Below are 21,861 nucleotides of genomic sequence, written 5' to 3'. Positions count from 1 at the left end.
CTTTCTTTCTTTCTTTCTTTCTTTCTTTCTTTCTTTCTTTCTTTCCTTTCTTCTTTCTTTCTTCTTTCTTTCCTTCCTTCCTTCCTTCCTTCCTTCCTTCCTTCCTTCCTTCCTTCCTTCCTTCCTTCCTTCCTTCCTTCCTTCCTTCCTTCCTTCCTTCCTTCCTTCCTTCCTTCCTTCCTTCCTTCCTTCCTTCCTTCCTTCCTTCCTTCCTTCCTTCCTTCCTTCCTTCCTTCCTTCCTTCCTTCCTTCCTTCCTTCCTTCCTTCCTTCCTTCCTTCCTTCCTTCCTTCCTTCCTTCCTTCCTTCCTTCCTTCCTTCCTTCCTTCCTTCCTTCTTTCTTTTTCTCTTTCCTTCTTTAATTCCTTCTTTCTTTCCTTCTTTACTTCTTTCCTTCTTTCTTTCCTTTTTTTTTCCTTCCTTCTTCCCTTCTTCCTTTCCTCCCTTCCTTCCCTCTCTCCCATTCCTCTCTTCATCCATATCTGATTCAATTGCTTTCATTCTCCAGAATTCTACAGAATGGGAATTGTCAGGAAAAAGATCTTTAGTCTGTTCTCACCATCAGCAAAAGTTGCTGAAATGAACTTGTAGCCACATGAGGCAGGATCAGAAGTAAATGCGATCCTCTCAGATACCTTTCAGAAACCTTTAGAAAGTGGAGTGCCTTTAAGGAGATTTTAGTGGTTTTCTAATCAGACCTCAGTAAAGCACTGCAGACTCGATACTTACAGTCAATTGCTCGTGTTTACTTTATAAAACAAACAGCAGCCAAGAACTGGTACCCTTAATTGTATCCTTACTAAAAATTGAAGAGGTAAATAAACACAAATCTAGGCATAACAAGCACATGTCTATCAGCTTGATTTGCACAGGAATAGAGACCTATAGCAACTGCTCAGCACAGAAGGGAAGCAGGGCTGGAGATTTTGTCAGTGCTCCCTTTAATCAGGAGATGAATTAGTTGTGGTGGTCTCCTGCATGGGTGTGTATTCCTGGCCATCTCCTGATGCTGTTTCCATAGCATCCCTTTGGCGACAGGTCCTGCAGAGGTGGGGAGAGACTGGAGTCAAGTGTGTGCTGGTACTATCACACATAAACATGATTTACCTAATCTTCAAACGTCAAAAGAAAATGTATAAACGTCAGGCTTGGCTGGCAATAGCAGTTGTAGGTTGTAGGTTGTAAACTTGAAAATCAGAGGTTCAGTAAATGCAAGACTATTTTTTTGCCTTGTTTGCTCTCAGTATCTCCCTGCTCTTTTACCACCAAGTACTCCTCTTCCTAACCAAGTGACAATTTGAACCATTTTTGTTCTGGTTCCAGGTGGTTTTAAGAACAAACTTCAAACTTTAGTAGAAAGCAAGAAATGGGGCTTGGAATCTTTTTCCTGAGAACAAATTGGCAGAATTTGTAAGGTAATCTAATTTATAAGGACATAACAGAAAATGGAAGATGACATTTAAACATGTCTAGTGTCTGGGCAAATTCATGAAAAAATCACTTTGACTTTCTTTGAAGTTCTTGCATTAAGACAGAGGTTTACTACTGAAGGAATTAAAAAAATGTGTAAGGGGTGATAGGTATGTTGGTTTTCCCCATGAAAAACACGACTGAAAAATATTTTTCATTTGGAAGGCAAACAAGAAAAAACCTCGACTTTGCAGGGTTGAGTAACCCTTGCTACCAGTGTCTGGCACTTTACTTGAATCTAAATGAGAAGTGAATGTTGCATTGGTCTGTGTGCTCACCCTCTTAAGCTGCACAGCAAAGAAGGAAAACAAAATTGTGCCATCTCTGCAATTGATCTAAAAACTTATTTTGGGAAAAGGAGTGATAGAGTAGTACAGATGGACCAAGTAAAAAAAATATCATGCAATGATTCCTGAAAAATTCCAAGCCTGTATGCTTCTTTCCAGACCCTGTGTAAAAATGTTTCAGAACTTCTGTTTCAGAGCAGCAAGACCCTATAGATCCCAAAGGCAATCACTCTCTGGTCCTTGGTGTTTGGTGTTTGGAGGGTGGCTGGACAGTGCAGGCATCCCATGGATGTGTTGGCATGTTGTGTAAGTCCTTTTTTTCCACCTCCCTTCTTGGGCTGTGGGACAAGTGCCCTCCTGAGAGAACCCATGGCTGCCTAATGTGAGTCAGAGCTGCTCCAACCATCCCCTCTGAGTTTTGCTTTCTCACAGAGGGTTTCAGTTCCCTGAGGCCAGATTTCCCCATGGCTTTGTAGGTGGCACTGCCCCCACTGCATATTCCTGGTGAGGGGACTGGGTACAAAGATCCAAGTTGGGAAGTAAGTTTTGGGGGGAAAATGCTCCCAACTGACCCTGGCACCTCTCTGTAAGGGTAAAGCAGGATGCCAGACCATGCTTCATCCAGACTTTTCTGCATGAGAGCTGAAGGGGCTGTTCATCCTCCCCAGCCTTAGTGTGAGTTGAAGACCAGAATGAAACCTTTCAAATGAGATTCACAAGCCCCTGTTGTGTCTTACTTCTGAGAGCTGCAGCATGCATCATGGCAAGTAGGGATTTGTTGTCTACCAAAGATCTTCACCCTCTCACCCTGGATATAAAGCTAAATACTTTGAAGGACACAGCAGGGGTGACAATGAAATACCTTAAGTCTTTGCAGTAATATCTCTTTGGTCTGCCTGACACACAGTGCCCCACAAACATGCCATGTCTATGGAGGAATGGAAGTGCAGGATCCTGATGCCCTGCATGTCATGAGGGGATGTGCCTGGACCCTCCCAGTGCAGTGACTGCTGCTGGGACTGCCCCATCCCTGACACTGCAGCCCCCAAGCCCATCCCACCAGATTCCTCTGGCAGTAAACACTTGCTTTTCCTCTGCCCATTTTTTAAGGTGGCCCCTGCCCACCTAGAATCTGCCAATGAATGGACGGATTTTGGTTTCCCTTCGCGAGCTGGATGGCACCTCTGGATCATCTGAGGGACCTGGAAGTGTTGATATCTGTTAGTGGGAGCTGGAACTCATCTTTCCAGACAACGTTCCTGCTCATTCCTGTGCATCTGGGAGGATGCTGGGGTATTGCTGCTAATGGAGTTCTATCACCTGAAGATCTGAAAATTAATTACATGTTGACTGGTGGGTTTTGCTCTTATCTTTAGATTTCTGGTCCTTTGTACACACGAGACTGACCAGACAGGTTAATCAGATCTGGATATTTTATTTTTCTTTTGGTAGCACTATATTGACTACAGGCATTCTTTTCATTTAAGATCATATAAATGAAGTCACTGCACAGCTCCTGAAAAGAGTTGTGTATTTGGGAGAAATCCTATTTTATTAAGTCTGTCACAAATTAAAGGTATTTGTGCCTGTGACTACAGCTACAAAAATTTTTTGCTTCTTGTTATCTAATGTGACTCTTTTATGTCAGACAAGATGGTAATGTACATAAATTATATTTTATATAGTCTGTCAAGCTTCATAGCAGGTGGTGCTTTGTCTTACCATACTGTAGATAGAATGCTTTGAGATCAAAGCATATCTCACTGCACAGGAGGATGCCAAGAGACTCTTCTTCATGACAGGCGATAAATGATTTCAACATTTGAGCAAAGTGGCTGCCTTTACCTGGAAAATCAGAATTGGCAATGGTAATTAAACAAACTGTTCATATAGAGACATCAATGCTTGAGTGTTATGAGCAGCCTGTGCTGTGGGGAGCAGGGTTGTTCATCAATTCATTACAAACTGGGTGGATAGAGCTGGCCCCTCCAGCTCTGCAGACCAGGCCATTAAAATAAGTGTGTTTGATTTACAACTGCAGACAATCTGAATGGTAATTTTACTATTGCAAAACTCCAGAAAAGATATATTATGTTTTCTAATGACAGCATTTTCTACAGTAAAATATGGCATAAATGCAAATGAAATGCTCTGTGAAAATGTAATAATCTCAAAAAAACCACAACCCAAATCCTTAGAAAAACAAAGTCATCAAACCATGATATTGCATTTCTGTATCAGAAGGCTTGATTTTAATTATTTTGAGAATTTCTGCTCTGAAGAAGCAAAACCATTTTGTATGGACTTCACTGTTTAATTCTCTTAATTCAGTAAACTATTGTGCCACGATAAAACACATCTTACTGCATCCATCACAGAGCCCTAAGCGTGGCTGTGCTGATGTGCACCCATCCAGAATCCTGCTCCACACTGGCCAGCAGTGGATGCTGGAGCTGAGGAGCAGCCAGGATTTTGGGGAGGCTGTTCCTGGGGGCAGCTTCATGGTTTGGAGTCCTCTGCAAGATGTGACACAAGGGCTGGTGTTGGTGCTGCCCTGCCCTGGTGGCAAACTCCTCCTGCCCTCTGCATTTTCTGAGGCTTAGCACTGTGACTTTTCCCTACTGTGGAAGCTGCAGTCTGGATCTGGAAGCTGCAATTCACCCCAAGTAACAACAGGAGAGAGCTTTGGATGAAGAAAGGACAGGGATTTCTCCTGACTGTAAGCAGCTTTAGAAGACACAGTTCCAGAGATGCTGGTGTCTTGTCTACACTACAGCTCCTTGTGCTCCACGTAGGTGAATGGGCTCGATCTACTTTCAGTGTGGCCCTACAGCCTTAACTCTCACTTCAGAAGCACCAGAAAGGTGAGTTTGCATGGCTATTTACAGGTGCCAGATCTGAGGACAGGCAGCTCAGGCACACAGGAACTGCAGCTCTGATAGCAGGGACCAAGGTGCAGCTATCATTTGCACAATTCCCAGAGCCTTCATTGTACCACAGTCTGCTCTGTGACATTAAAATGATTGGTCTTGTTAATTATGAGTGTATCTCTCTTTCGACAACTAATTTTGAAGAGCTCTCATTTTTTTTAAGCGAGAACATCAACAATGAAAGAAGAAAATAACAACAATTCCTACAGACTGATCATCCTTTTTCTGTGTTCAGCAAAGTACAATAAACTGGAGGTACATGCAGGTACCATATTCCCAATCTCCAGAGGGTTTTAGGAAGCTCAGAGCACAGCCTTTCCTTCCCAAAAGTACCATGAGAAATCAGCATCACACAGTACTATGTTTTAAGCATTCAAAAAATGCAATTGCACCATCCCATTAATTGGATTCACTAGATCAATAAGTATTGAAGATACCAAAGTAGGTACTATCATTGTATGGCTGGAAGGGGAAATTTAGTGTGATGTGAATTTAGGAGCCTCACTGATGGAATTCAGGTTAGGCCTCCTGTTTTGCAAACAAGGGATACAGCCTGGCTGCTTTACTTTCCAGAGTGGTCTTTTGAAATGGAAGGGTGATCTTAACTGGATGAGCCCATCCAGTTCTAAATCATCACTGCAGTTATTCCAAAGAGAGTTCCAGGCTGGTAGAAGATTATGACCTCAACCAAGTCTTATAGAAGCTGTATCTGCCCAGGGTCTCAGTGCAGCCCAGGGGCAATACATTCCAATGCCTCACCACCCTCACAGCAAAGAATTTCTTCCTAATATATAATGTAAGCCTACCCTCTTTTAGTTTAAAGCCATCACCCCTTATCCTATCCCTATATGCCCTTTTGAAAGTTCCTTTCCAGTTTAAATCCCTTTCCAGGCACTGAAAGGCTGCAATAAGGTTGCCTTGGAGCCTTCTCTTCTCCAGGCTGAACAATCCCAGTTCTCTCAGCCTTTTCTCCTATGAGGTGTTCCATCCCTCTAATCATCTTCATGTCCCTCCACTGGACTCCCAACACCAGAGCACTCTTTGGTGTGTCAGGTGTCATTTGTGCTGTCAACTGTCCCCTAGAAGCCATTCCCTCTGGGCAGAGAGGAAAACTCGTCCTGTTCACATAATGACTTAATTCTCCTTATCTGCTAAGGAAGCAACATTTCTTCCTGTGGGTGGATGTGGAGTGTCTGCAGGGCCGAGTTTCTCCCTGGACCACTGATTCTCACAGCAGTGTGCTTCAAACCTCACCCTGGGCTGGGGCTGCAAGGCTCCAGCCACCCTAGTGGAGATGGGGACAGTGAGATGGGGAATTGAGGAGTAAGGAGGTGTTTCTGTGCTCTCTTCTGCAGTTTAAAGAGTCCTGCAGCCATTTCTGCTGTTGTTCTGATCCAGCGTGCTCACCCTGGGGGTGAGATCAAGGATGTGACATTTTAAAAATCCTTGACATTATTATGAACTCTCTCTTTCATTTGCACATGCCTTTATCTCTTTCAGTGAGGAACAGTCCTTCTGAGCCCTTCCTTCTCCTCCCTTATGCTGCCTGCAGCTTTTCTCTCAGTGCTCGTAACCCTGTCAGACCCTTATCAGCTTCTGCAGCTCTGTCCAGATGAAAATTGATTATTGCCATTTGCCTATGGGCTGGTTGTCCTTTTGTCTTGCCCCACAGCATTTTTCATGGCTCCTGTAAATAAGCCCTTTGCCTCTAATGGTGCTGTGACCATTCTGCTCTCCCATGCTATGCCCCACAGGTTCACGTTGATTCTTTCCCAGAAAAGGTAATCTGTTGTTACTCTTTTCCCAAATTCTGGGCTCAGCTGTGGCTTGCCAAGGTATGTACATGATATGTGGTTTTCAGTGTCTCCTGCTGCAGCAGACTGGGCTTTGCTTTCCATTTCAGGGCTCTTTTCAGTCTCTGTGCATCCTTGCATCAGCCTCAGCCTGTTCTGATTGACTTCCTTTGCTTGGGAAATCCTAGTTCCTTGCTCCAGAGTTAATTCTGCTTCTTGCAGTAGCCTCCAAGTTCAAACCCAGGCAGTAATTCCAAGAGAGGCTCTTGCCAAGGGTGTGTTCCTGAAGCTCCTGGAGTTGTGCTGTAGCTTTGGCTCTGCTAAGTGAGGGCAAACTTTCCTGTTTCTAGCCTCTGTTTGATAACCTGGTATTTATCTTTTTAGTTTTCAGATGAAATACAGGACTCACATTTCTACAATGATTCTTTTGCCCAGAAGAACTGGGGATAATCTGGAACCACCAATGAGTGGCTCTTTCTCCTGCCTCTCCTGCCTTTGTCTTGCAAGCTCTCTCACCCTTTACCATGATCACTCTCAGTACACCACAGTTTATACCCTTTTCTGGTGTCCTTTCAACTCCAGCATGCTTCAGCTCTGCCAGGACTTTTCCACCTCTGGTCTCACACAAGTAATGTTTTTTCAGTTTTTTTGCTCCTGAGGCTGGGTGCTGATGCTCTTGCTAACCCCCCAAAAAATCCCTCTGTTGTCTGACTTATCACAGCCCAAGTAGCAGCTCAAGGAGGATGGTGAGTGCTTTGGCTTTCCATGACCTCTCTGTGCCCCAAGCATCCACTGCAGTTCATAGGGCCCCAGGAGGTGGAGAGTGACTGGCTTTTCTTCTGGGGTCCTTGGTCATGCACAGCACTGGGGCTGCAGAGCATCTGTCCTTGTAGAGAGGAATCCAAATCCCTCTTTTCTAAAGGTAATAATGAGGCAGTGGTTTAAAGTGCTTTTCTCAAGCTCAAAGGTACTTAAATGTATAACTGCATGAGTCTTTAATCTCTTTCTTTACCTGAAGCCTGCCTCTGATTTACACTTGCTGTTTAAGACATATTCTATATTAGAAAAATATTTCTGTTTCTATTCAGAAAAAAACAAAATCATTAAAAAATTGCATAAGATGCCAAAGCTTTACTCACACCAAAAATCCATAGCAAGAGCTATTTAATTCCTTATTCTAGGCTAATGTTATGGTGGAATAATTAAGTTCATATGTCCTTTTGGACTGAATAAAGGGCAGTACTGTGAGGAACTTCAGTGAGCTTCACCTCTGCTGTGGAGACCAAGTAGCAAAGCATCCATCTGCCAAGAACCAGGCAGTGGTGGCACCAGATTTGCCCCTGGTGCAAGGTCACAGCTTTTAGCAGAAGTCACAGAGCATTGCTGGCTTTCACTAGGTGAGGACCCAGCCCCTGGGCTGTCTCATTGTCTGAATTGCATCATTCTGCAATTTTGGTATCTGCCAGGTCCTCAAGCACATCCTCGTGGCTCTGCTCCCACGTCCTTCTGGAATTCCTCCAGGCTCACAGGAACCTGTGTGTGTAAAACTGGACACCAGCATGGATTTCAGTGCAATTAGGGAGTGCTAAAAAAGTACTTCTTTCTGGCTCTGTCCAGTAGGTGGGAGATTTGACTGAGACACTGGTGAAGCTGGAATTTCATTGCATTGGCCAAAATGACCAAATGTCTGAAGAGTTACCTGCAAAGAGGTATTAAAATGTGCAGGCTTTGCAGCTGAGGGCGCAGTCTGAGCATCTGACCCTTCCACTGTAATGACTTTTGTCCTAATAATAACTTAAATGGTTTCCTAAACATTAACTTGAACTTGCTCAAGGGAATGGCCTTTCTTTCCTTATAATAATTTCGCATGAAGTACAGCATGAACATTGGAGGGTAACTGGAGTTAATGTCAATTATGAATCACCAATTTCCTGCTCTAAATAGCATTTCTTCTCAGCAACTTCCCATAAGATGAGCTGCCCTGTAGATTTAACCCAAACTGCTTAGCTGAGACTGAATTTCATTTAGTGATTCCTTTTAAAACATGAGGTGTTGCACAGGGAGTGGCCACACAAACCTGAGTCACAGACAAATGATTTCACTTTAATTTTTCATAGTAAATAGCACAGAAAAACATCATCTCCACTTTCCTTATTGCATTTTTACTGCAAGAAAATAATATTGTGTGGGTATTGGCAGGAGACCACAATAAAATAAGGTTGCTATTCTTGGTAGCTGGCTGTATCTTTCCAGGTCAGTTTTACAGCTCTAAGCAAATTTATGGGTAGTTTTTTGCCATTATGGAAATGTTGTTCAAACCACAATCATAACCTGATATTATCCTGAGGAAGGCAATGATGCTTTTCTCAATTAAGTGGAGATATTCCTGCTACCTTAGAGTTTTCTCCATCTTGTGCAAAGCATCCTAGAAATGAATGCAGTTTGATGCTCAGTGACATGGAAGCTTCAAGGGAGCCCTCATGGTCTGACCCTCGCTGAGGGAAGCTGCTTCAAACCACATTCAGAATGCTTAACCCTCACTTTGTATCCTTGCAAAACTTCCAGCTGTGCCACTGGTGCTGTTTAGGACTTTTCAAAAAAATTCTCGAGAAACACTGGGGAGAGGAATCAGCAGAAATGCTATTGTTTGTGGTTTGGGATAAGGGGCTAGAGAGCTCAGTGTTGATGCACAAGGTGCACCACACTTCAGCCATGTGGAAAGGTGGAGATGCAAATGCTGGAGAAGCATGGGAGAAATTTCCAGAAATCCCACATGTAAGCTGTACCCCAAAGTCCCAAACTCCACACTGGAAACCTGGGGGCCATGACTAACTCTTTCCTACAAGAGACTGGGGTTAATACAGCTGCTTTTAGATATGGCTGGGGATCCTGAAGGACACATCCACATCTTTGGTACTCGGATAAACATCTGACTTATTACAAGTTTTCACAGAGATATCCTTTTTATCAGGTGGAAGACATATGCTGCAAATTGCACACTGCACATCAGGTGTCATTATCCAACAGTGTTTGATCAAAAGTTTCCCTGCAGCCTTGGAAAAAAGTGTGGTATTTAACACTGACCTACATGCAACTGTAGATTGTTAGCTGGTATGTTAAGCATCTACTGCATATGATTATAAGATAATTTGAAACAACCTTAAAGGTGGAATTCATCTGCCCTAACCAAGGCATTCAACAGCTGGATGACTAAATCAAGCTGACTCTTGGCTCCTCTTGTTATTAATAGAGATAAAGAGATACTGCCAAAAAGCAGCTCCACCTCATCCCATCACGAGCAAAATGAGCAGTACCTGTTTGTGGTTTCCACTGACAGAGGAGCCCAGCTGGCACAGCTGCCTTCAGGAAGGGTGGATGAACCTCAGAAGTGCGTGCAGAACTGTTGATCCATGCTGTTGAAATTCAGGCAAACGCAGTAGCTTTCCTCTTTCTCCATTAGGCATAAAGTAGTGGCAAAGGACACCAGAGAGGTGCAGCCAGTCACTCTAAAGGTGATGGGGACAGGGATCAGGGAAAAGGCACTCCACTTCCAGCAGCCTGAAGGTAGAACAGAGATATTTTTACTCTTATTTACAAATTTCTCATAGTATTGAGTTGCTTTTTGTCTCAGCCCTGATATTAGTGTCTCCCTGCAGCTTTTCATCCAGCTTCTCAAATTCAATCAATTTTAACAGCAAGGCTGAGATCTCACAGAGAAAACAAAGTTTCTGGACAGTTTCTTGGACATGTGAGGAGACGTAGTGCATCCTATTGTTGTCCTTCAGACAGAAACCAAAGCACCCATAGTTTGCTGCCAGAGGAGGCAAGAAGCCACAGGATGTGTTTGCTACTCAGTGAGGGTGTGCTGCCCTTTGCTCAGCCAGCAGTCTTGTAGGGGCTTTAAAAGCAGTTGAAAAAATGGTGGGAGTGAGCAAAGGGCAAAGAGTTTAAATCCACATAATCAAGAGATGTGGGGAGCAAGGAGCTGATGGTTATGTAGGGGGAAACCTGAGTGGGTAACACTGAGGGACATAGGGCAAAAATAAGTAGGAATCCAGGCTTTTTCACTTGTCCTATACAAACTGTCCATCGGGGCTCTTGGTGAGTGCAGGACAGCCTGGCTGTGGCTTTGTGTGCCCAGATCACTCATGGAAACCTTCCCATGCCACAGCAGTGCCCACCTCTCCTCCAGACATGGCCAGGACGCTGTTCATGCAGGATCTCCCCTTGGCACATTGTTTGCATTGTCAGGCTCCTCAGCTTGTCTTTTTCAAGCACTGACAGTCCACAGTAGTTTGTGCCTTGTGGGCAGCACACCTCAGAGAAGGCGACCCTACCTGGCCAACTGCTTCTTCCTGCTGCAGGAGCCAGGGGGACACCTGGTCCTTCTGCAGCTGCATTTTCAAGTCAGCCTAAAGGCTAAGTATTGTCCACAGGCAATATGTCTTTCTGTCTTAAAATTAATAAGCATATAATTTAGACCTAATTTTCACAGACTTCTCCATAGCAGCCTTATCCCCAGACGACAGGAGTCTCGCTGAATGAACATTTCCATTTACTATTTCTTAACAACACATATTCATTAATACATATAAACATTGAAAGAAGAGACCAGTTTAGTTTACAGAAGATTATGTGTGTTTAGGTATTTAAATATCCTTGCATAACAAATCTGAGATAAAGCACCATGGGGAGAAAGATAAAAAGCATTAAGTGTCTAAACAGACTTCTGTGCCACCTGCTCCTTCGTTGCTGATGTGGTTATGTAGTTTTATTTATTGGGAATATTATTTGCCTAATATTTATTTTTATTATTAGAATTATAGAAAATAATTCCCCTAAGAATCCCGAGTTCCTCTTACATATACAAAGCATAAATTCATTATATAAGTATTACATTTTTTGTTACAGTAGATTGCCATTACAATGCTTTCAGTTCCACCTACATTCACAACTATGAGAGGAATACTGATGGCCAATCCCCAAATATAAGCCCTCCTTCATCAATTCAGTAATGGAACAAAACATGGCCTTTCCCTGAACTGCATTCCTGTGCATCCCACTCTCTCCAACTGCTTCCAGCAAAAGGGTGCAATGTTTATGTCTGTGCATGTGCATCTACATTTAAAGATTGTCCTTGCATTTGTACTCCTTTCCTGGTCTTTGCAGACACAACCAGCACAGATTCCAAGCAATGCCTGTTCTGACAGCACGTTTGATGATCTTGAGGTCTGTTACCTGCTGTCTCAGAATGCAAAAAATTGCCTGGGGGAGGCTACAAAGTGGCAGCACTGGGAAATCCTTAAGATAAAAATGAAATACTGAGTTTTCTGTACAAGTCTGAATGCATTTCACAACACATGCATGATGGAGAGGTGAAATCCTGCTCCTTTGAAGAAGGAACATGGGAGTTGATGATGCCAATAGGGCAAACATTTGGGTCCCACTGAACTGCAGCTAATGGTAGTCCAATGCTTTTCTGAAAACAAACATGAGTCTTGTAGGTCGTATGGTGGTGGTGAAATAAAGAATAGGGTGCAGGTCTCCAATGCACTTTATGAGGATTAAACTAGGGGAGTTGGTAGAACTCCATGAAGTAGTGAATATCCATCTCTTCAAAATTGCATCCTGAGAATACAAGGATTTATCTCACCCAATTCTCTATTTAAAAAAAACCCCAAACAACAAAACAAAAACAAAACCACACATATATTAGTTCAACTGAGTCAGCAGTTCTATCTATGGCTGTTCACAGAGAGAAAAACTGCTATTGATGTCTATCTGAAATGGGCCTGTACTGGAAGTAATTTGGAATGGAAACTCTACATTTGCTTCTGGAAGAGCCTAAATTTAGTTTTCAGGCCAATACTTCTAAGTGAGATAAGCCTCTTTTGAAGGGAACACAGATCAAAACTGATGGGAGCAGAATACCTTAAATCTTCTGGAAATATTATCTTATATCTGGGGTCATCTCAGATGTCTAGTGGTCTTTGAAAACTGAGCTCTGAGCTCCTGTTCTTTCTGCTTTTATTTGTTTCTTCAAAATGTCTGGTTTTATGGGTGGGATTAAGTCACAGTGTTTGAGAGAGGCTAAAGATTTATGAACAGCTATGAAAAAGTTATGGGCCAGTGTTCTTGAGTTGGGGGGAGAAACACTGGATGTTTCTACTTTTGTGCTTATGCTCATATGCAAGTTCATTCAGAAGGCCACAAATGAGAGTGTCAGTTTATAAGTCACCAGGCTGTGCAGGCAATTAATTGCTGATTAACTTCCACTGGCTGCCAAACAGAGTCTGGAAGCTGAAGATAAAAAATTGAAAGTCACTTTTGCTGATTTCCCTGTACTAAGAATTTATGTTGTGGTAGCAAACTGCTGAGCACTACATCTCAAAAATATCACTGTTTGAGGAATTATTGATAATTGTTGAGTATGCTCAGCACTCAACAACAAAAAAATTATACAGATATTGTCACCTGCAGATGACACAAAGACAAGAAGCCTAAGCAGTGCCAGTTAAAAAACCCAAAAGCACCATTTTCAGGGAGAACCATGAGTAGGATATCTACAGTCTACTGGAGGATTTAATCCAGAGGCTACTTTGTCTTGCACATGGAAGGTTCTTAGTGAAAGTAACCAGAGTATTTAAATCACTTTCTTGTCAGTGAAAAAGACAGATAACACAGCAGTACAATGACCAAAGAGCCAGTAGCCTTCATTTTAAAGAAGGGTGTTGGCTAAATTAGAAATGTTGCTGTGTGTAGTCTCTCTGTTTTAGGTGAGTGCTGTGCCAGAGCAGAGGTCTCAGCCTGTGGTTACAGCAAGGTGAAGGTGCTGATGAGCTTTGCCACCACCCACCCTGGGTGACCTCAGTGGCATCTGCGAGGAAACAGAGAGCTGGGACACATTTGGTCAGGGGAGAAACACTTTGGTGTTGACTCAAGAGGCAAAACAATGTAAACATTGAATATGAAGGGAAAAATGTACAGCAAAACTCACATCCTAAGAATTTTGGTCCTAAGTGGGTTGTTTGTTTATCCCACCAGTCAGACCTGGCTGTGCAGCCAAGCAAGCCAAAGAAAGTCTCCTTTATTGTTTCCATGATGCTTACTCATCTAAAAGCCATTCCCCTTTTAGATTATTCTCTTTTTAAGGCGCGATTCCCATCTGTTCTTTGATCTTATACCACATAAGACATTTAGCTAATAACATCATCCATCAAATACCAACTTTCTTTTAGAGTTCAAACACAATCGAGACAGAACCCAGTCCATCTGCTGGCCAGTGCCTCTGAACAGATCCAGCTTGTGAATGGCCAGCTATGTTGCCTATTTTTCAATTAACCAGCTTAGGTCTGTGCTTCCCATGATCCTGCAGGATGACTAGGGGGCACTCCACAGGGAAGTGAAACACCCTCCTCTGCGGAGAAGAGGGTTTGGTGCATCCAGATCTGTGATGTGCTTGTTGTAAGTGGGGCTTTCCAGTGGATGGAGCCTGCCTTCAGCCTCTCAGGGCATTTTTTTTTTTTTTTTTGCACACACTCATAGTATTTAATAAAATATTTTAAGGATAACTTCTTTCAAATTTGGCCTTCTTCAGAGAAAGGTGTGTAAAGATAATGTTTTCTTCTCTGAGCAAAGTTCTGAGTTTATTTGACAGAAACTTCAGAATTTCTGGGCAGGTTGTCTGAAGCAAGGGAATTGCAGATTTGCAGTCAAGTACTTATACAGAAAATGCCTGCCTGCTTACCCAACTGGAGAGCTAGGGAATGTCTGATGGTTTAGTTGACCAACTGTACTGAAGCAGCACAGCTTAAATTAAGGATCACAGTTTTAAAAAGCCTAAGAAAAACTGGTCAGGAAAAAAAAGAAAAGGAGATTAATGAGTAATCCAGGGAGCAGGTAGTTTTTCTATGGATATTTTCCAAGTGCAGTTATCAAATTCTTTAAATCATTACTGTCAGATTCTTCACTTAGCTCCATTATCTTGCTTCTCAGTAGTTTGCTTTATCTTGCACATGGTGCATTTGTTTAGGAAGGAATTTGATTCAGGATTTATATTCCTCTGGCTTACACATGCCACAGCGTCCTTATCTCCAGATCTGAAACAATAACAGCAATAAAAAAGCGCCTACATTTCCTTCTATTTCCTGGCTTGCCAATAATAAGAAGTCCCTGCAGAGGGGAGCTTGGCTGGTGGTGTTTTGTGATTTCTCAGATAACAAGAGCTTCACATTTCTGTGGAATTCCCATTTGCCAGTGAGCTGCTGCTGCTGCTGCCCTGATTGATATATGACTGCAATGGCACTTTTCCATTTGACATTCCCCCTCTCTCCCTCTCTCTCCCTCTCTCTTAAACAACAGCCCTAACTTTTGTGTGTTGCAAATATAAAAGGCAAGCCATGTGACGGAGGGACAGAAGAACAAAAGCATTTGGAAGTAACAGGACCTCTTTTAGCTCTCCGAAGAGTTTGAGGGAAGGAAGGAGTGGTGCATTTTCCAAAGGTAAGCATGCAAATAAGAGATTCCTAGAGATTTTGAGTATTACATGGATTTAAATCGGGTGCTTAATCTCTTTATCTGATAAAGACATGTTCTCCTTGTACCATTTTTAAAATTAAACTGCATTTAAATGGAATCAACACAGCTCTAGTCCCTGTGTCTCTTTACCCTTGTGTCCTTACCTCCTGTCTGAAGGTTGCTGTATGTGGTCAAATAGGTGGCCCAGGCTGCTTCTGAGCAACTTGGTTAAACACCTATTCTTGTGAGCATGCTGAGCTCCATTCTGCAGCTCTGTGCTGGTCATAGCTGTGGCCTGGGAGTGAATGGACATGCTGGACTCTGCCCTGAATTCACCGAGAGGGCGCTGGTATCGCCAGCACCCTCTTTGTCCCACTACAATAGGGCTCTATGAACACGGGCAAGCCTGCTACTTTAAAGTTGGACTGTTTACTTTTATCACTACTTACGCCTGCTGTTCTCTTGCCAGTCATCTGCTGGAGCCCTCAGAATAATTTGAAACAACAGGCAATATTTATTCCTAGCTTTGTGTCTCACGCTTCCCGGGAGCGCTCAGAATTCGCACATTATTATTTACCCGAACTTCCGCAAGGCTTTCCAACGGACCGGACAGCGCTGGCTGTGGATTAGGACAGATTTAACACACACAGTTTGCGGTCTCAGAGCTGAGAGGGAAGCGCCGGTGCCTGGCTTTGCCGCGGTGCCCGGGGTGTGACAGCAGCGCGGCGCGGCTGTGCCGCCCGGAGCTGACACCGGAGGATGCTGCGCGACCCCAGACCGCCCGCTGAAGGACAGAGGGAGGCTCTCCTGCCTTCCCGGCAGATCATTTCCCTGTGTGTCAGCACCAGAGGCACGAGCATGACTGGTCTGTGCTTCTCTGGGACGGAAGAAGAATTTGGCTGCTGCGAGCCTGGTGACCAAGTGTCAGTGTAGAGTAACTGCGGGAACTGCCCCGGGGAGAGCGGCTGAGGAGCAGAGCCCCAGCTCCCTGCTGGGATTCAGGTGAGTGAATTCATGCCACAAAAGTTTAAGGGAATGGGTCCAGCAGCAAAGAACAGAGTAACAAAGAAAACCAATCTCAGGACTGCTGCAGTGTGGCACACAGGGTTTGCTGGGGGGCGATTTTCTTGTGACAAATCTGGATTTGCAAGACGTGTGAGTGTGTGTGTGTGTGTGTGTGTGTGTGTGTGTGTGTGTGTGCACTGACTGTCGTGGGACTGTCAGGCAGATTTCTTATCCTACCTTGCTAGTTCACTGAAATTTCTCTCATAGCCTCCCCATAACACATCTTATTTGTTTCTGCCTGGGAGAGGTGGCATGACAAGTAACTCAGGGTTTCTGTAGCTTTTTAGAGATGAAAAATGTATTTCCTATATGCTACATGTTACTTACAGTTCCTAAAGCTTTATAATTGTGGCTGAGAGGAAGGAACTCTGCCCATTGGAAAAGGACTGGCAAAAGGTTTTTTAAAACCAGTAATAGGACAAACTCACTTGAAGGCAAATGATTATTTAAAACCAACAGTGGGAACAAACTCACTTGAAATCAATACTTCATTGCAAAGTTTTTTTCTAATAGAAGCAACTCAGCTGCCTGGTATGGCAATAAGTGTGGCTGCAATAATCACAGTGCTATTATTTTCCCTCCTCAAAAGAATATAAGAATATCTACATTTTAGGACCTGTATCTATCATTTTTTCCCCTTGCCTTTTGAATTACTAATAATGCTCACTTTTGCTCTTGCTGTGGGACCTTACTCATATTTGTGACATACACATGAATAATTTCCTGGACCTAAATAGAACTATTTGGTGAGTAATTACATACCAGCTTGAATCAGGGGTTCCCAATGTGACTTATGCATACATCTTACTACTAATTAAATCTTATTTTTTATTATAAAACAATGCTTTAAGATTTTCCAGTTAAAAACAAATGTGGAAGGAATAGGTATTTCAAGCTTCCAAAGCAAAATGCAGTTTGATTTAGGAGCACGGTATAATTAGGGGCTGCTGATGATTAGTTACAGGCTCATTTCTCTACCTGAAGGTGTCCCATGTAGGTTTCCTGGGTTTGTGCAGTGCCTGGTTTGGATCAGATTAATGTGTGCTGATGACTGGCCTTTGCAGAGCAGGATATTTGTTATGGACAGTCTTGGGTACAGTTTGCAGTAGCAGTACCCCAGGTAGCTCCTTAGGCATGGCTGATTTCCACAAAAGCCTTCTGCCCCACTGGAACCATCCCTCACTCACCTTTGAGGATTGTGGTAGCATCTGTACATTCTTCCCTTTTTGCCTGGCCAGGATTGCAGTGTCTCTTGCCCAGGTGGGAGGCAAACAAGCCACCTCCTTGGGAACTCACACTGATGCCTGCTGTGACTCATTTGACAGGGAGTCCTCCCGTAGTTACCTTCATTCCCTGTTTCTCCTGGGGCTGACTTTGTTCCCTTCCTGGCTTGTCTGCTCTCAGATGCACTAGGAAGTGCTCAAGGTTGTCCTTGAAACTTGGAGAGAATTGACTATCTATGGCGAAAGCTTGCATGAAACCACTGAGATATTAATTCTTGCAACTTTTCTGGTGGATTATTTGTTTAACTGAAAGAAAACAAAATCTTTTCTTTCCCCCTCCCCACCTCCCAATCGCTATTGTAATTACAATTATAAATATTTGATAGTTGTATTATAAGTATTACCAATTTTTCTGTCTCATACTCTTTCTGAGTAGAAGAGACTTGTCCCTGTGAGTTCTGGGAAGGTTTTGCTACATGAGACTGTAGCTCCCTGTTATTTGAGGAATCCACCTCTGGAAGTGGCCACATCAAAGAGAGACACAAAGACCCTGTGGCAGCAGCTACGGGGTAACTTGCTGGGGCAAAGGATTTTTCCCTAACCCCATCCACTGAACTCTCAGAGTCCTGAGGGTTTATAACCCTGCCAAAAGCTCTTCTGAAATGAAACCCCTGTGACTGTAACCCCCCATACACAACAGGCCCGTTCGCTGAGCACAGCTCAACTTTTGCCCTCTGTGATATCTTGTTCCCCCGGATCATTGTCGGTTGTGTAAACACGTGTTTCTTTTCATCAGTGTTAAGTGTTCTGCCTCTCAGCTCCCCTGCCCTTCTCCATGTCCCAGTGTCTCGGGATGGGGTGAATAGCCATGTCCAGATCACCTTTTTTTCTGCTGCCTGACTTCACACTTGACAGTCCTTTTGCTGAAACTCAACTCAATGGCAGGAGAAAGGTTTAGTTGGGTCAGGTTAGCTCAGGTGTCTGAGCCAAGTGCACCCCACTTCGACCACACTTCTGAGCATGCATATGAAGAGATGTTGCAGTCTCTGCTGGCTGTGATCAGCTGTTATTTCCCTTTTATATGTGTCAGTGTGGAACATATTAAAATTTCTCAGTAGTGGTATGTTAGGAATCCCTCTGATGCCCCACCTCTAACTTAGCAGAACAATAAAAGCAAGGTTGTAGTAAGCCTTTGAGCAGCTGGTCGTCTATAAATTCCTCCTTTTCTCACATAATCTAATTCAAACTATTATCCGGGTAGCAGTGGCACTACCACTTCCAGACACCATCAGTCCTTGTCCTGTTTGCTGGAATTTCATTGTGTGGCATGGAGATCCTTTCTTCTACAGGCAAGTGTAACCTCTATGCTGGTGTGAGAGTAGGGGGCTGCTGGTGCCATGGAGACACTGGTCCCAGGAATTCCTCCTCCTCATTGCTATTTTTCAGCTTCTCTTTGTTATTTTTCTAGTTGCATCAATCATTTTTACGGCTCACGCTTGTCACATTTTCGTGCTTGTTATTACCGAGCTGCAGACTGTGTCGGGCCGAGGCAGCACAGGTTACATTGCCCTTTAAGACATGTGGGTTGAGGATCTGAGTTAATGCCTCAGCTCTGGTTTGGCAAAGGTTAAGCATACCATGGCAGTGACAATCACATTGCTGTCATAGCAGCACGGCTCAAAGGGAGTGGGACTTGGGGGAACGCTGCTCCCCTTGTTAGAAGACACAGAATTGTTACCATGAGCCAAATATTTAGGTTCCCTAATTATCAGAGGATGAGATATATGGATGGTGGTCTGAATGTTGCCCGTGTATAAAAGAGGAAAGGATTTTGCCCCTGGGGTTAGCAGAGAGGGAACATCCCCTTCAATCATGTGCTGTCTGCTGGTCCCAGTGGCAGAGATGTGTTTGCTTAGTGTTAAAGAATAAAAAGACCCATTCTATGGTGTGTTTTTTATTCCATACTCCTGCATCTATTGATAACTATAGGCCTTTGAGTTGACTGGGAAATGTGCAAAAGACAGAGAACAAAAACTGCCCACCTGCTTGTAACACACTCCAACAGGTAGAGGACACATGCCTGAATGCTCTAGACCTCTCAGCGACTTGTAATTTGGCCAAGAGTAATTTTGCCTCATGTTGGGTCATAAGACTGAAGTAGAGGTAATTACTGAAGCAAATCCTATAGCTAATGCTTGGCTGGGAACAACTGCACTGTAGCCAGCAGCCACCCTTGCTGGTTTGCCTCCTGAGAGGGATGGGCAGCCCTGGACTGCTCAGCTCTGCACCTGGTGCTTCACCAAGGAGTAATCCCATGCAGCACCCTCTGGATGCATGACCAAGTGGAAAATTGTATTCCTCTGCTGTCTGAGACTCGAGACCATGACTACTCTGATATTCAGCGAGACACAAGAATAAAGAAAGAATCCAAGGCTGGCATCACCTCACCATTAAAAGGCTCTACTCCCTCATTAGAGAGATATCCCATGCATGCCCCTAATCAATCTATTTAAAGCTTCCTGGAAGCAGGAAAAGGAAAGAATAAAAATACAAGCAGTCTTTTGTGCCCCAGTAGTTATTCTTTGTGAATGTATTAAACCCTTTACTCCGTGCCTGTCTGCTGGCTGGGCGCCAGCCTGCTGTACCCACTGGAGTTTGTTATTTCAACCACCGAGCAGGAAGGCACCTCCTGCTCCCCCTCTCCTACTACCTGAAGGGCTGGAAATATTCTTGGGATCTTCAAAAGCAGAGGGAAGTTTAGACTGCTCAAGTGCCATTCAGCTGGATTTGTTCCACCTCATGCACCGGGTCCCCACGGCGGGAGCACTTTTAGAGCCTTAGCCGAGCCCAGGGAATCAGTCCCATGTATTCCCACCCCACGCCTGCTGAGACTCCCAGGGTGCTTCCATTATGTTTGCTGCAACTGCTTCAAAGGCCATGGTCTTCCTACTTTTCCTTTTTCAGTCTGCTTACAGTCACAGGTATTCATCTCCTGAAATATTAACAGACTTAAGGAAGTCTCCCAGTAAAAAATTCTTGCCACGGACAAGCAGATGAAGAGGCTTGAATTTCCTACTTTTGAGCCCTGTTTTCCTTCTTACTGCCTTTTTCCTTCCCCTCTCCTCTTGCCCACCAGCTGCTGCCAGCTCTGGCCAGGAGTGTGTGTTGTTTGTGTACCCCCCATGCAGGCACACACTGCCCTGCTGTGTAGTGGGAGGATGGAGCTCCTGGACCATGGATGAAGACATTCCCCTTGGCATGGAAATGGACAAGCTCCAGCACAGCTGGATGCCAGTTGAGCAAACCCTCTTAAGAACAAGACCTTGGGGGAACATTCACTTATTTAGACTTGTAAGGGTCTCACTCAAAATATTTGGTATGATATTTGCCTTGGCCCAGGATGGAAGAAACCTCTTTAAATGCTGTGTGGAGGCCTTTCTCACACAACTGGGGGTGCCTGTGTTCACCTGCTGCTGCCTGGCTGCTGCGTGGCCACTCAGTGGCTCTGTCAGGTGTTATGACAGGCAGCTGCAGAGTGAAGTGAGGATCTTTGATAGCATACACAGGAGGCCAGCTCCTTCACTGCTGGCACAGAAATGGCCAATAGATAAAAAGATGACAGCATTTATTTACAGAGCTAAAAGATAAGCTGGAACTGACAAAGACTCTGAGATGGTTCTGCAGAAAGCAGGGTCAGACACAGCATCTCATCTCGGGTTGCCCCTCCTGCTCCATGAACTGTTCTCTGGAATGACTCAGATTGTTTCAGTCCCACAGCTCTCAGTGCTTCCCAAGCTGTTCCCAGGCATGGTGTGGATGGCTGTGTGGGCTGGAAGCCACCCGAGTGCTGTGGGTGCTGACGGATATTTGGGAACAGACCATGCTGCCTTTGTCATGGCAATGGAGAATTTACAGAACAAATCCTTGTGGAGCCTGACTAAGTAATTTGCCCATCAGAGTTGTTTCCACTCCAAACCAGATCTTGGAGAGTGAAGCCCCCAAATCCTTATCTTCCTGGAAAATCAAAACTTTTCCAAATTCCATAAAGGTCTTGAGGAATCCATTTTCATCTCATGAAGAACTTTGTGGCTTTTATTTTTTTTTAATCAGAACAGCAGCAGTGAATTGACATACACGCACATATATATACACACACATGGTTAGTGACACTTTTTTAGGTCTGGAGTTTGGAGAAACTGAGCAGTCTTGCGACTCTTCTGTTTACATAACAAATTCAGATTGAGGGAACCACATGGTAGGATCCAAGTAATTGTGTTTATTAAATATGCACAGCATGCAAGGCCAGGCTTAAGTTATATACACACACTGCTGCTTCAATGGGATTTTGGCAGCCTCCAAAACACAAAAAGCATTGAGTGATTTAAATGGTGCCCTCATCTTCAAGCAGGAGTCTCAAACATAGAAAATGCCCAGCAAAGGAAGGTCAAGCTGAACATACATATATAGGGGGACTCAGGGAACAACTAACTAGAAGAAGACCACCACAAAAGAGCTTTTCCACTGCTCCCTTCCTACCTCCCAGGGTAAAAGCTGTGCAGATCCATAGACCTTTGGAG

The 21,861-nt window shown here is 44.0% G+C and overlaps 1 protein-coding gene and 1 long non-coding RNA gene across 9 annotated transcripts in view; one reads left to right on the top strand and one right to left on the bottom strand.

The window, feature by feature from the left end:
* The window catches only part of NDP (norrin cystine knot growth factor NDP), a 42,856-nt gene that overhangs the window by 8,639 nt on the left and 12,356 nt on the right, over nucleotides 1–21,861 (top strand). For 5 of the 8 annotated variants that reach the window (XM_088160399.1, XM_088160394.1, XM_088160397.1 and 2 more), the window contains 2 exons: nucleotides 14,841–14,981; nucleotides 15,466–15,998. The gene's annotated coding sequence lies outside the window, so the exon portion shown is untranslated. Of the gene's footprint in view, nucleotides 1–3,090; nucleotides 3,110–14,840; nucleotides 14,982–15,465; nucleotides 15,999–21,861 lie in introns of those variants that run through there. The other 3 variants (XM_014876842.2, XM_088160400.1, XM_088160398.1) reach the window with 3 other exon arrangements.
* Nucleotides 739–15,320, bottom strand: LOC148224974 (uncharacterized). Its single transcript, XR_015801854.1, has 4 exons — nucleotides 15,161–15,320; nucleotides 9,794–10,037; nucleotides 3,479–3,601; nucleotides 739–1,040 (listed from the first exon to the last, which is right to left on the bottom strand). It is a non-coding gene; the product is annotated as an uncharacterized LOC148224974 (long non-coding RNA).

The sequence above is a fragment of the Sturnus vulgaris genome, chromosome 2, assembly GCF_052056855.1.
Source record: "Sturnus vulgaris isolate bStuVul1 chromosome 2, bStuVul1.hap1, whole genome shotgun sequence".
In the NCBI taxonomy this organism is placed as follows: domain Eukaryota; kingdom Metazoa; phylum Chordata; class Aves; order Passeriformes; family Sturnidae; genus Sturnus; species Sturnus vulgaris.
The sequence above is the reverse complement of the archived record's forward strand: the minus strand, read 5'-3'. Positions and strand labels throughout refer to the sequence as shown.